The sequence below is a fragment of the Berghia stephanieae genome, chromosome 1, assembly GCF_034508935.2.
Source record: "Berghia stephanieae isolate SIO BIC M18660-M18661 chromosome 1, UCSD_Bste_1.3, whole genome shotgun sequence".
NCBI classification, from domain to species: Eukaryota; Metazoa; Mollusca; class Gastropoda; order Nudibranchia; family Aeolidiidae; genus Berghia; species Berghia stephanieae.
Genome location: NC_088360.1, coordinates 138,639,513 through 138,652,012, shown reverse-complemented (window position 1 = coordinate 138,652,012; position 12,500 = coordinate 138,639,513). Strand labels below are relative to the sequence as shown.

The 12,500-nt window shown below is 36.7% G+C and overlaps 1 protein-coding gene and 1 non-coding gene across 2 annotated transcripts in view; both read left to right on the top strand.

The window, feature by feature from the left end:
• LOC144963343 (uncharacterized) overlaps positions 1 to 12,500 on the top strand; it is a 90,929-nt gene that overhangs the window by 17,246 nt on the left and 61,183 nt on the right. The window lies entirely within an intron of this gene.
• Trnan-guu (transfer RNA asparagine (anticodon GUU)) lies at positions 11,760 to 11,833 on the top strand. Its single transcript has one exon. It is a non-coding gene; the product is annotated as a tRNA-Asn (tRNA).

Below are 12,500 nucleotides of genomic sequence, written 5' to 3'. Positions count from 1 at the left end.
GCACACAGTTTTGTGTGTTGGTCTGTCATAATTCCGGATGGCAATGTTATGAGTTTCTGCGCCAAGAGCATAATATCTATAGAGAGTTCTTAGATGACGTAACTCAGGTCTTTGTTATTGTTTTTTGCCATCCGCGTTCATGAGTTATGCTCACTAAACTGTATTAACCTGACTATAAAAGTAAATGGATACACACCGTTTTGTTTGTTGGTCCGTTATACATCCGGATGACAATGTTATGAGCTTCTTAGCCAAGCGCATACTATCTATACTGCCAGACGGTTGACTAGTTAACACACGATTTTGTCACTCGATGATATGGTAAATGTTTAAGTTTACACATAGTTTTCTGTGATGGTTCCATTGATCAGGCAGGAGAACAGTGGATATTTTACTTAGACAGATGCCATCAAAGGTAAAACCTATGCAGTTCGCGATTTTACCTCAATCACTGCCATTGTTTACATTATGACGACTGTCCGAGAGGAGTGGTTATCTACGTACTATTCATTCTATAGATAGAACGAAGATGACGTCACTCTGGTCTTTGTTATTGTGTTTTTTTTTCTATCCACGGTTGTGAGCAATTCTCACTAAACTGTATTAACCAAATTATAAAAGTTCGTGGTTACACATCGTTTTGTGTGTTGATCCGTTTTACTTCCTTCCGGATGGCAATGATGTGAGTTCCTTAACCAAGCGCATACTGTCTAAAGATAGTTTGCTAATAAACTCACAGCATTGCCATCCTGAAGAATAACGGACCAACACACAAAACTATGTGTAAAATTAAACGTATATTATAGTCTGGTTAATACAGTCTAGTGAGAATTACTCATAAAAGTGGATGGCAAAAAAAAAAAAGACAAAAAAAAAAAAAAAAAAAAAAAGGAAAACTCCCAAAAAACCCCCCACACTAACAAAGACCCGAGTGACGTCAACATCATTCTAGCTATAGATAGTTCGAACTTGACGTCACTTTGGTCTTTGTTATTGTTTTTTGCCATCCGCGTTTATGAGAATGCTCACTGAACTGTATTAACCTGACTATAAACGTTCAAGGTTGCACAGTTTTGTGTGTTGGTCCGTTATACTTCCGGGTGGCAATGTTGTGAGCTTCTTAGCCAAGCGCATACTATCTATAGATAGTATGAAGTTGTCGTCACTCAGGTCTTTGTTTTTTTTGACATCCGCGTTTATGAGTAATGCTCACTGAACTGTATTAACCTGACTATAAACGTTCATGGATACACACAGTTTTGCTTATACTTAAGCATCCGTTATACTTCCGGATGACAATGTTGTGAGCTTCTTAACCAAGCGCATACTATCTATAGATAGAGAATCAAAATCCTGATCAAACACGCCGAAGCCCTCAATCTGGATAAAGTGGACTCGTCGTGGCCATTGGTCATTGGGATTAAATTTTGGAGAGTAAGGCTGGGAGGGCTTGTTCATGTGAGTGTGTGTGTGTGTGGGGGGGGGGGGGGGGGGATCGAGGAGGATCATTTCCGTAAGTCAACCGTGACACATGATAACAATCCCAAAGAATCTCATGGTCTTAATTCATTCAGAAACTGCTGGGAATGAACTCTTCAATTCCCGGAGTCGTCAAAATCGGTGTCATGGAAACGGAAATATATGCTTCAACAGTCGTGACGTCACTCCCCCCCCCCCCGTAATGACTTTAACTTAGTAACTGGCCCATATGAAATACTTCTCCGACAAGCAGAAAAGTGTATCCAGAGGAGAAAAACATTATAAATCTGATCATGTATTGACTTTTACACATTCTGATTACATGACATGTGAAAAAGTTCTAGCCAGCATGATGAATAAAAAAGTACCGATTTTCTTTGTTTAGAACCACGCTGCTCGCCGTTGCTGGGCAACGTGACATAAGACTATTGAATCCAATTTAGTTTAACAATACTCTTCAACAGTCGTAACGTCACTTCCTTCCTAATGACGCATGGTACCTTAGTAACACTGGCTCTAAACTATCGGAACAATGGCGGACGCCCGTATGAAGTATTTCTCCGGCGAGCATAAAGGGTATCCAGAGGGAAAAAAACACATACGTTTGATCATGTTTTGACTTTTACACATTCTGATCACAAGGCATATGAAAAGTTTTAGCCATCATGAAAAATAAAAAGTAATGATTTTCTTTGTTTAGAACCAAGATGGCCGCCGTTGCTGGGCGACGTGACATAAGACTATGGAATCCAATGTAATCTATCAATTACTCTGTTTCCGTTTGAAAGTTCAAAAAGGGCGCTGGGGGGGGGGGGGGGGTTCAATATTATACATTGAATCAGTGACCATCTGTCGTACAACTAGCACAGCTGAAAATAGGACGTGCGTGTATGTATATATTAATTGCTAGCATTTCTATTGTTACAATATTTCTGGTTTCCTTCGCAGCTTTCCCGCTGACGATAATTTATTATTTATTTACCAGTGACGTCATACGTGTTGCCATGGAGACTAGACTGGAGAACTTATTTTGACTTTGGACATTTTCGCAGATGGTGTCCTGTTTGAGAATAAAATTATTTATTCTGAAATCAAGAACAGGACGACTATATTATTATTATTAATTTCGAGACGCGAAGGTCATAGTTATGCTATGCGTATAGACAAAAAACTCACAACATTCGCCAGCTGGATATAACATACAAACATAAATAACTATGTGCAACCTTGAACTTTTATAGACTGATCTTTAGAATTTAGTGAGAACTACTCCAGAAAATGGCTGGCTAAAAACAATAACAAACAGCTGAGTGACGTCAATTTCTTCCCCCCTATAGAAACCCCAAAAGAAACACCGAATTACATTTTGATAGTATGCGCTTGTCTAAGAAGCTCACAACAGTGCCATCCGGAAGTATAACGGACAACACATAAAACTTTGTGTATCCATGACATTTATAATCTGGTTAATACAGTTTAGTGAAAATTACTCATAAACGTGGATGGCAAAAACAATAACAAAGAACTGAGTGACTTCAGCTTCGAACTATCTATACAAACACACAAACACATCCTCACAAACCCATATATATATATATATATATATATAATATATATATATATATATATATATATATATATATATACAAAAAAGGGAAAGCAAAACGAAAACAAAAACAAACAATCCCCCGCCAAAGGAAAAAAACAAGAACAACAAAAAAGACCCCCCCACCAAATAAAAACAGCAAAAACAAAAACAAAACACAAATAACAAACAAAAACAAACAAAGGCAAAAAAAAAAGAAACTCAGAAAACAAAACAAACAAACAAAAAACAACAAAAAACATAAGAAAAACAAAAGTAAATTAACAACTAAAGAACATCCAAATTTAAAAGTCTAAACGCTCTCGTACACATGTACAGACAGACACACACACACACACACACACACATATACACACACACACAACAGACACACACTCACAAACCAGCCTAGAAAAATAAGAAATAAATAATATTATGTGAAACAATAAAAAACAAAACAAAGGTTAAAATTTAATCTCGCGGGTAGAAAGATAGATATATCCAAATTTGATAATATTTATTTTACGTTAAAAACACAACTAAAAAACAACCCCCCCCTCCAAAAAAACAAAAAACAAAAAAACAAAAACAAAAAAACAATAAAAAACAAAACAAAGGTTGAAATTTAATCTCGCGGGTAGAAAGATAGATATATCCAAATTTGATATTTATTTTACGTTAAAAACACAACTAAAAAACAACCCCCCCCCCTCCAAAAAACAAACAAAAAAACAATAAAAAACAAAACAAAGGTTAAAATTTAATCTCGCGGGTAGAAAGATAGATATATCCAAATTTGATAATATTTATTTTACATTAAAAACACAACTAAAAAACAACCCCCCCCCCCTCCAAAAAACAAAAAAAAAAAAAAGAAAAACAATAAAAAACAAAACAAAGGTTAAAATTTAATCTCGCGGGTAGATAGATATATCCAAACTTGATAATATTATTTATTTTACGTTTAAAAAAACAACTAACCCCCCCCCCCCTCCAAAAAAACAAAACATGAGTGTGTGCCCCAGTATTAGCTGTATAAATATCCACTATTATCGTAAACGTCACCAAAAAAATGTTTGCTGTTTTCAAGATAATATCGTGTGAAAAAAAAAACCTTTGCAGACCTGCAAACTACTACAACTATTTCGTAAAAATACGAATTTTTTTTGGCTCAACAGCAGAAATAAATAAACATTTTTGATTCAATACAATGTGTTAAAAAGAAAACTTTGGTGCCACAAAGCATCAATTCAGGGTTTTGAAGGCATATGTGACCCTCCGTCTCAAAACGGGATTATGTCGGGATGATTCAGACCCCAAAAAGTGAATTTTGAGATGGAATGATGAGAAATTGGACCTTAGAAGTTTCTGCAATGCAAGAAATAGTCTTTATATTCCACCAGAACATACAGAAATTAAACCCAAGTTGGATATTTGTGGCTCTGAATTCAATTTCCCTTACCGAGTGGATCCCGACATAATACCGCTTCGATACGGTGGGTCACATATTTAAAATATTTTAAAAAATTCCCTTTATTCATCCCCAAGGGGAAATTTGTATTTAGGGTCTATTCCAAGGGAAGACTGGAATAACCCAGGCGTCAGCCGCAGTGCACCGCTGCAAAGTGAGCTGAAGCTAATACTGCTAAGAGTAAAATACTAATTTGTAAATTTAATTATAGTGATTTCTATTCCTTTCCTATGAAAACTACAAATTTTTAACATTTCAAGAAGGCAGGTCCGACTTTTGGGGAATCCCAAGGGTGACCCAGTCACCAGGTCGACTAAGCAGAAAACTGGCTGGTGTTCCTGTCCCGTCATCATCGTCATATTATTATTATTATTATTATTATTATTATTATTATTATTATTATTATTATTATTATTATTATTATTATTATTATTATTATTATTATTATCATTCTTCTTCCTTCTTCTTCTTCTTCTTCTTCTTCTTCTTCTTCTCTTCTTCTTCTTCTTCTTCTTCTATCATCATCATCATCATCATTATTATTATTATTATTATTATTATTATTATTATTATTATATTATTATTATTAATTATTATTATTATTATTATTATTATTATTATTATTATTATTATTATTATATTATTATTATTATTATTATCATCATTATTATTATTATTATTATTATTATTATTATTATTATTATTATTATTATTATTATTATCATCATCATCATCATTGTTGTAGCAGTGACATCGGCTAGTGTCAGAGTTGTGGCGGAGAGTGTTGGAGTGTGTGTTGTCTTCCAGGACAAATGGAGTGACAACAAAATATGTCAGTCTTCGTCTGTGACACATTCCAGCCCCGCTGTCATCTCTCCGGTGACGAGAACTAGGACCTGATATGCTCGGGGTGACGGGAGGTCTTTTACAAAATGCTGTACGGTTTTCTGGAGTACCCCCCCCCCCCCCCCCCCGCTCCCTGTCTGACAAATTTTATGTGACAATACGTTCCAAAAAAAAAAAACAAAAAAAAAAAACGGTATTAGCGAGTTAACGAAATAGTAAAATCAATGTCGAACGACGGACGAGCAAGAAATCCCGGATCTGTCCTTCTTATAGATAGAAAAAAAGATGACGTCACTCCGGTCTTTATTATTGGTTTATTATTTGGTTTTATTTTACCATCTGTGTTTATGAGTAATTCTCATTTTTAAAAATGGCAAGATTAAAAAAAACAACAACCAAGACTGGCGATTTTCCATATACGAGTATTTATGGAATTCAGTACGTCAAATTAAAACAACCTTCGTATATTTCCCAATCACCTGGCGAATGGAAAAAAACAAAACAAAACAAAACAAGAGTTATATTATAGCATGTTCGAATATTAATGCATAAATTCTGGAATGATATTCTTGTCTCATTTTGGACGCTCTGTTCGGAACACCTTGCATACCACAGAGCATTCGTGAAAAAAAAAAATCTTTGTCTATTTTTAAACGTACGCTTAAAACACATGTTGAAATTAAATTAAATTGAGCTTGTATATAGCGCAATATCCGCTACACGTGCTCAAAGCGCTTTACAAGGGGTCTCTAGCCAACAGCAACATTTAACATGTAGGACGGGACACGACGCCCGTTAAGCATCATTACATTTTCTCACTTCACACAGAGACAACGCTCTTAACGGCCAGGTAATCATTTTACACCTGAGTGCGGTGAGAGAATGTGAGTAAAGAGCCTTCTCCAAGGACTCAACTATGCGCCGAGAGCGAGTCTCGAACCCAGGACCTTCCGATCCGAAAGCGAGTGTCATACCACAAGACCACATAGGCGCACATGTTTCGAGTTAGATATAATTTAGTAGATGACATGAGAAGCAAGAAAGGTGTCTGGTTTATGTTGTGTGTTGTGTGTGTGTGTGTGTGTGTGTGTGTGTGTGTGTGTTTGTGTGAATGAGTATGTTTTAGCCAAAGTAATTTGTAATTTAAGCGCTGAGAGTCTGGTGTCTGGGAGTTATAGCTCTATATAAAGTTTTCAGCATTATTATTATTATTATTATTATTATTAATTATTATTATTATTATTATTATTTATTATTATTATTATTATTATTATTATTATTATTATTATTATTATTATTATTATTATTATTATTATTATTATTATTATTATTATATTATTATTATTGGTATTATTATATTATTATTATTATTATTATTACTTTATTATTATTATTATTATTATTATTATTATTATTATTATTATTATTATTATTATTATTATTATTATTATGTAATGTCTTCTGACTGGAGTTCAGAATTCAGATAGGGGTCAGAAGACGTAATGCCATAAAAGTTTAATAATTTTTTTTTTCAATCTGAATCGGCAATCCTGGATTAAAGACATATTGCAAATTATCAAAAAATATATTTTTGTGGTGGTCCGTTATACTTTAGGGTGGCAATGTTGTGAGTTTCTTATCTAAGCGCACACTATCTATTGGTTGAACTATAGATAGTATGCGCTTGGAAGCTCACAACATTGCCATCCGAAAGTATAATGGACCAACACTCAAAACTATGTGTAACCTTAAACGTTTATAGTTTGGTTAATACAGTTTAATGAGAATTACTCATAAACGCGGATGGCAAAAAGCAATAACAAAAGACCTGAGTTACGTCATCTTCGTTCTATCTATATCTAGATCACTCCCATTCTTTCTACAACATCACATCTGTTTGGTATTCATACATTTTGCAGTTACTGCTTTCTTGAAACGTCAGATACAATATGTGACCCTCCGTCTCAAAACGGTATTATGTCGGGATGATTCAGACCCCAGAAAGTGAATTTAGAGATAGAATGATTAAAAATTGGACCTTAGAAGTTTTTGCAAAGCAAAAAATAGTATTTATACTCCAGCATGACGTAGAGAAATTAAACCCAAGTTTGACAAATGTGGCTATGAATTCAATTTCCCCAACTGAGTGCATCCCAACATAATACCGCTTGAGACGGCAGGTCACATATTGTGGGCCAGTGAGTGGTCCAATGACAATGGTCCGCACTACTCTCCTATCAGAACAATAGATATCTATCTATATTATAGATAATGGAGTCAAGAGTAGATGGGTACCTAGGTGAGATTCAGAAGTGGGGGGATAGATAAGAGGTGGAGTGGATAGTCAGACAATGATAAATATACACACTACACTTTCCCCAAGGGTCTATCCTGGGACTTTGTCAAGTTTGGACTAACACTTGTTCTGTCGTACACTCTCAAACCTGGGACTTCGGGAAGTCCCAGGTTTGAGAGTTATTGCAAAGATGAGGGTCATTTAAATCGATTGATATTTGAAGGACGAGTTTTCTGGCCAAAATTTTAAATATGAGTTTTTCCAGAGTGTGACTGTGTATGAGAGGATTGTTGGGGTAAATAGAATTGACAGCACTGGCGTTAAGTCTGTTATAGATGGTGTGGTGTCTCTGTACACTCGGCTAAACAAACACACATACGCTCAGTCAGACTCAAACACACATACACACACACACACACATACACGCAAACTCACACTCTCATACTCTTCTATCTATTAAACTATATATATATATATATATATATATATATATATATATATCTATCTATCTATCTATCTATCTATCTATCTATCTATCTATCTATCTATCTATCTATCTATCTATCTATCTGTCTATCTATCTATCTATCTATCTATTTATCTATCTATCTATTTATCTATCTATCTATCTATCTATCTATCTATCTATATATCCATCTATCTATCAATCAGTCTATCTATCTATCTCTTAATCTACATGTCTGTCTCTCCCTTCTTTCTAACTGTTTTACTCTCGCTCTCTCTCTATCTCTCTCCCTCTCTCCCTCCCCCCCCTCTCTCTCTCTCTCTCTCTCACTCTCTCTCTTTCTTTCTTTCTCCTAATCACTCGCCCTCCCCCCCCTCTCTCTCTCTCTCTCTCTCTCTCTCTCTCTCTCTTCTTCTTCTTCTTTCGGATAAGTGCGATATTATTTTTGTTTGTTTGATGCTTGCAGTTGGTATGCATGATGTCGGTAAAACAGGTGTTGATAATTTATAAATCAGGATTTTAAGTTAGAAAATGACATGCTTAAAAATAGGAAATTTAAGCTAAAAATTCATATTTCTGACCATATTGATTTTGAAGTGACTTTTATAAAACAAAACACATTTTTACAATTTTGGACAGAAAACATGTCATTCAAATAGCAATCCAATGAAAATGACTCTCATCTTGTCTTAAACTCTCAAACCTGGGACTGGAATCCACGTCCAATTTTGCTTTTTTTTCTGCAGAGAAAGAAAAAAAAATCCCCTTTATTCATCCCTTAGGGTAAATTATTCTTAAAGGTTTATTCCAAGGGAAGACTGGAATAACCCAGGCGTTAATCGCAGAGTAGCAGCGCCGTAAATTGAGCTAGGGCGAGGTGACTTGCTCAAGATAATTGTGTGACCGAAGCCATCGTTAAGTTATAGATAGAATGCGCTTGGCCAAGGAGTTCACAACATTGCCATCCGGAAGTATAACGGACCAACACACAAACCATGTGTAACCATGAACTTTTATAGTCTGGTTGATACAGTTTAGTGAGAACAACTCACAAACGCGGATGGCAAAAACAATAACAAAGGCCTGAGTGACGTCATCTGCATACTATCTATAGCCTGATACCCAAAAAGACTGGCATTATTTGTTTTTTTTTTGCACCGCCCAGTGAGTTGAGGAAACAAGTGGTCCCATTGGTTGAACTATTGAATACAACTCACGATTTGTTTTCTTTTGTGGCCAAAGACTGGCATTTTAACGTCAATTTTTGGTCAGTATCAGGCCATAACTTAACGAAGGCCACGGTGTCAGGCTATAGATAGTATGCAGATGACGTTACTCAGGCCTTTGTTATTGTTTTTGCCATCCGCGTTTGTGAGTTGTTCTCACTAAACTGTATTAACCAGACTATAAAAGTTCATGGTTACGCAGAGTTTGTGTGTTGGTCCGTTATACTTCCGGATGGCAATGTTGTGAACTCCTTGGCCAAGCGCATTCTATCTATAGATATAGATAGTATGCAGATGACGTCACTCAGGTCTTTGTTATTGTTTTTTGCCATCCGCGTTTATGAGTAATGCTCACTGAACTGTATTAACCCGACTGTAAACGTTCATGGATACACACCGTTTTGTGTGTTGGCCCGTGATACTTCCGGATGGCAATGTTATGAGCTTCTTTGCCAAGCGCATACTATCTATAGATAGTTCGAAGATGACGTCACTCAGGTCTTTGTTATTGTTTTTTGCCATCCGCGGTTATGAGTAATACTCGCTGAACTGTATTAACCCGACTATAAACGTTCATGGATACACACAGTTTTTGTGTGTTGGTCCATTATACTTCCGGATGGCAATGTTATGAGCTTCTTCGCCAAATGCATACTTTCTATAGATAGAATGCGCTTGGCCAAGGAGTTCACAACATTGCCATCCGGAAGTATAACGGACCAACACACAAACTCTGTGTAACCTTGAACTTTTATAGTCTGGTTAATACAGTTTAGTGAGAACAACTCACAAACGCGGATGGCAAAAACAATAACAAAGGCCTGAGTGACGTCATCTGCATACTATCTATAAGTTAACGATGGCGACAGTGTGACACAGCGCAGCGGCAGGCGATCGAACCTCGTACCTTTCGGGTACGAAGCAAAGACCGTACCGCTGAGCCACTCCAACCCCCAGGCGGTATTGAATGAAGGTCTATCTATCTATTGTTACGCCGGATTGTTGACTCAGCCAATTATAGGAATTAGAGCAATATTGACTTTTCACTGATAAGGTTTTTCATAGAGGGTGGGTGGGTGGGTCGGTGGTTGAATTAGGATTTATTGGTGAGAAGGAGTGGATTGGGGGGGGGGGGGGGGGGGGGGGGGGTCTCGATCTGTGCGGGATTTGGGGGAATAGACAGCTTGATAACCACGCCTCTCGGACAATCGTCATTATGTAAACAATGTCAGTGATTGGTTGACACAGCAAACTGGGTACACATGTTTTACTATCGATGGTTTGTATTTAAGTAAAATACCCACTGTTCTAACGCCTGATCAGTAGAACTACACAGGAAACGATGTGTAAATTTAAACGTTCATAATCAAATCGAGAAAATCGTGTGATAACTAGTCACCCATTGAGCGATATAAATAAAAACAATAACAATGATCAGAAAGAGAGAGAGAGAGAGAGAGAGAGAGAGAGAGAGAGAGAGAGAGAGAGAGAGAGAGAGAGAGAGAGAGAGAGAGAGAGAGAGAGGTTGATTTCATTCATGTTATTATTGATAAATAACATACATTGCTGCATAGTTGTATTGTTGTTGTTGTCGTCGTTGCATCATCATCATCATCATCATCATCATCATCATCATCATCATCGTCGTCATTCATCATCATCATCATCATCATCATCGTCATCATTCATCATCATCATCATCATCGTCATCATTCATCATCATCATCGTCATCGTCATCATTCATCATCATCATCATCATCATCATCATCATCATCATCATCATCATCGTCGTCGTCATTCATCATCATCATCATCATCATCATCGTCATCATTCATCATCATCATCATCATCATCATCATCGTCATCATCATGATCATTATCATCACGATCGTCATATTAACGATCATACAAACTTGAGCTTTTTTTAAATATAGCGCAATATCCACTTAACGGCTCAAAGCGCTTTACAAGGGGACCCTGGCCAACCGTAAAACATAACATGTAGGACGAGACATGACGCCTGTCAGGCGATATTACAAATTTTTGGGACAGAGACAACGCTGTTAACGGCAAGGTACCCATTTTACACCTGAGTACGGTGAGAGAATGTGAGTAAAGAGCCTTCTCCAACCAAGCACTCAACTATGCGCCGAGCGAGGCTCGAACCCAGGACCTTCCGATCCGAAAGCGAGTGTCATACCACTAGACCACATAGCCGCACTACATAACTTTTCTTATAGCTCTTACATCTCATCAACGTCGTCATCAACATCATCATAACTATCATTATCATCATTTCCCAAAACGTTATCAATGTTACTATCAGTCTCATACCTGTACCGCGCTAGCTATCCAATATCTCAAATTTTACACGCGGATAGGTCGTCAGTCTCTGTGGCGCAATCGGTTAGCGCGTTCGGCTGTTAACCGAAAGGTTGGTGGTTCAAGCCCACCCAGGGACGGTTTTTCTTTTCTTTTTTTTTTGTGTGCTTCATCCCTTTTTATTTCTTCTCTCTCTATGAACCCTCCCTTGTCATGCTCTCTCAGGAAATTATTATATAGATAGAATGAAGTTAATGTCACTGGTTTTTTTTTTTTTTGCCATCCGCGTTTATGAGTAATTCTCACAACTGTATTATCCGGACTATAAAAGTTCATGTTTACACAGAGTTATGTGTGTTGGTCCTTTATACTTCCGGATGACAATGTTGTGAAGCTTCCTAGCCAAGCGCATACTATCCATAGATGGAATGAAGCTGACGTTACTAAAGTCTTTCTATAGATAGTGCGCGCTTGGCTAAGAAGCTCAAAGCATTGCCATCCGGAAGTTTAACGGACCAAAACACGCTATGTGAAACCATGAACCTTTATAGTTTGCTTAATACAGTTTCAGTGAGAATTACTCATAAACGTGGATGACAAAAAATAATAACAAAGACCTGAGTGACGTCAACTTCGTTCCATCTATAGCCTGACACTGAAACCAAAAAGACTGGCATTTTGACGTCATTATTTGTTTTTTGCACCGCCTTGTGAGTTGTCATTAGTAGAGCTCATGGAAACAAGTGGTCCCATTGGTTGAACTATTGAATACAACTCACGATTTCTTTTCTTTTGTGGACAGAGACT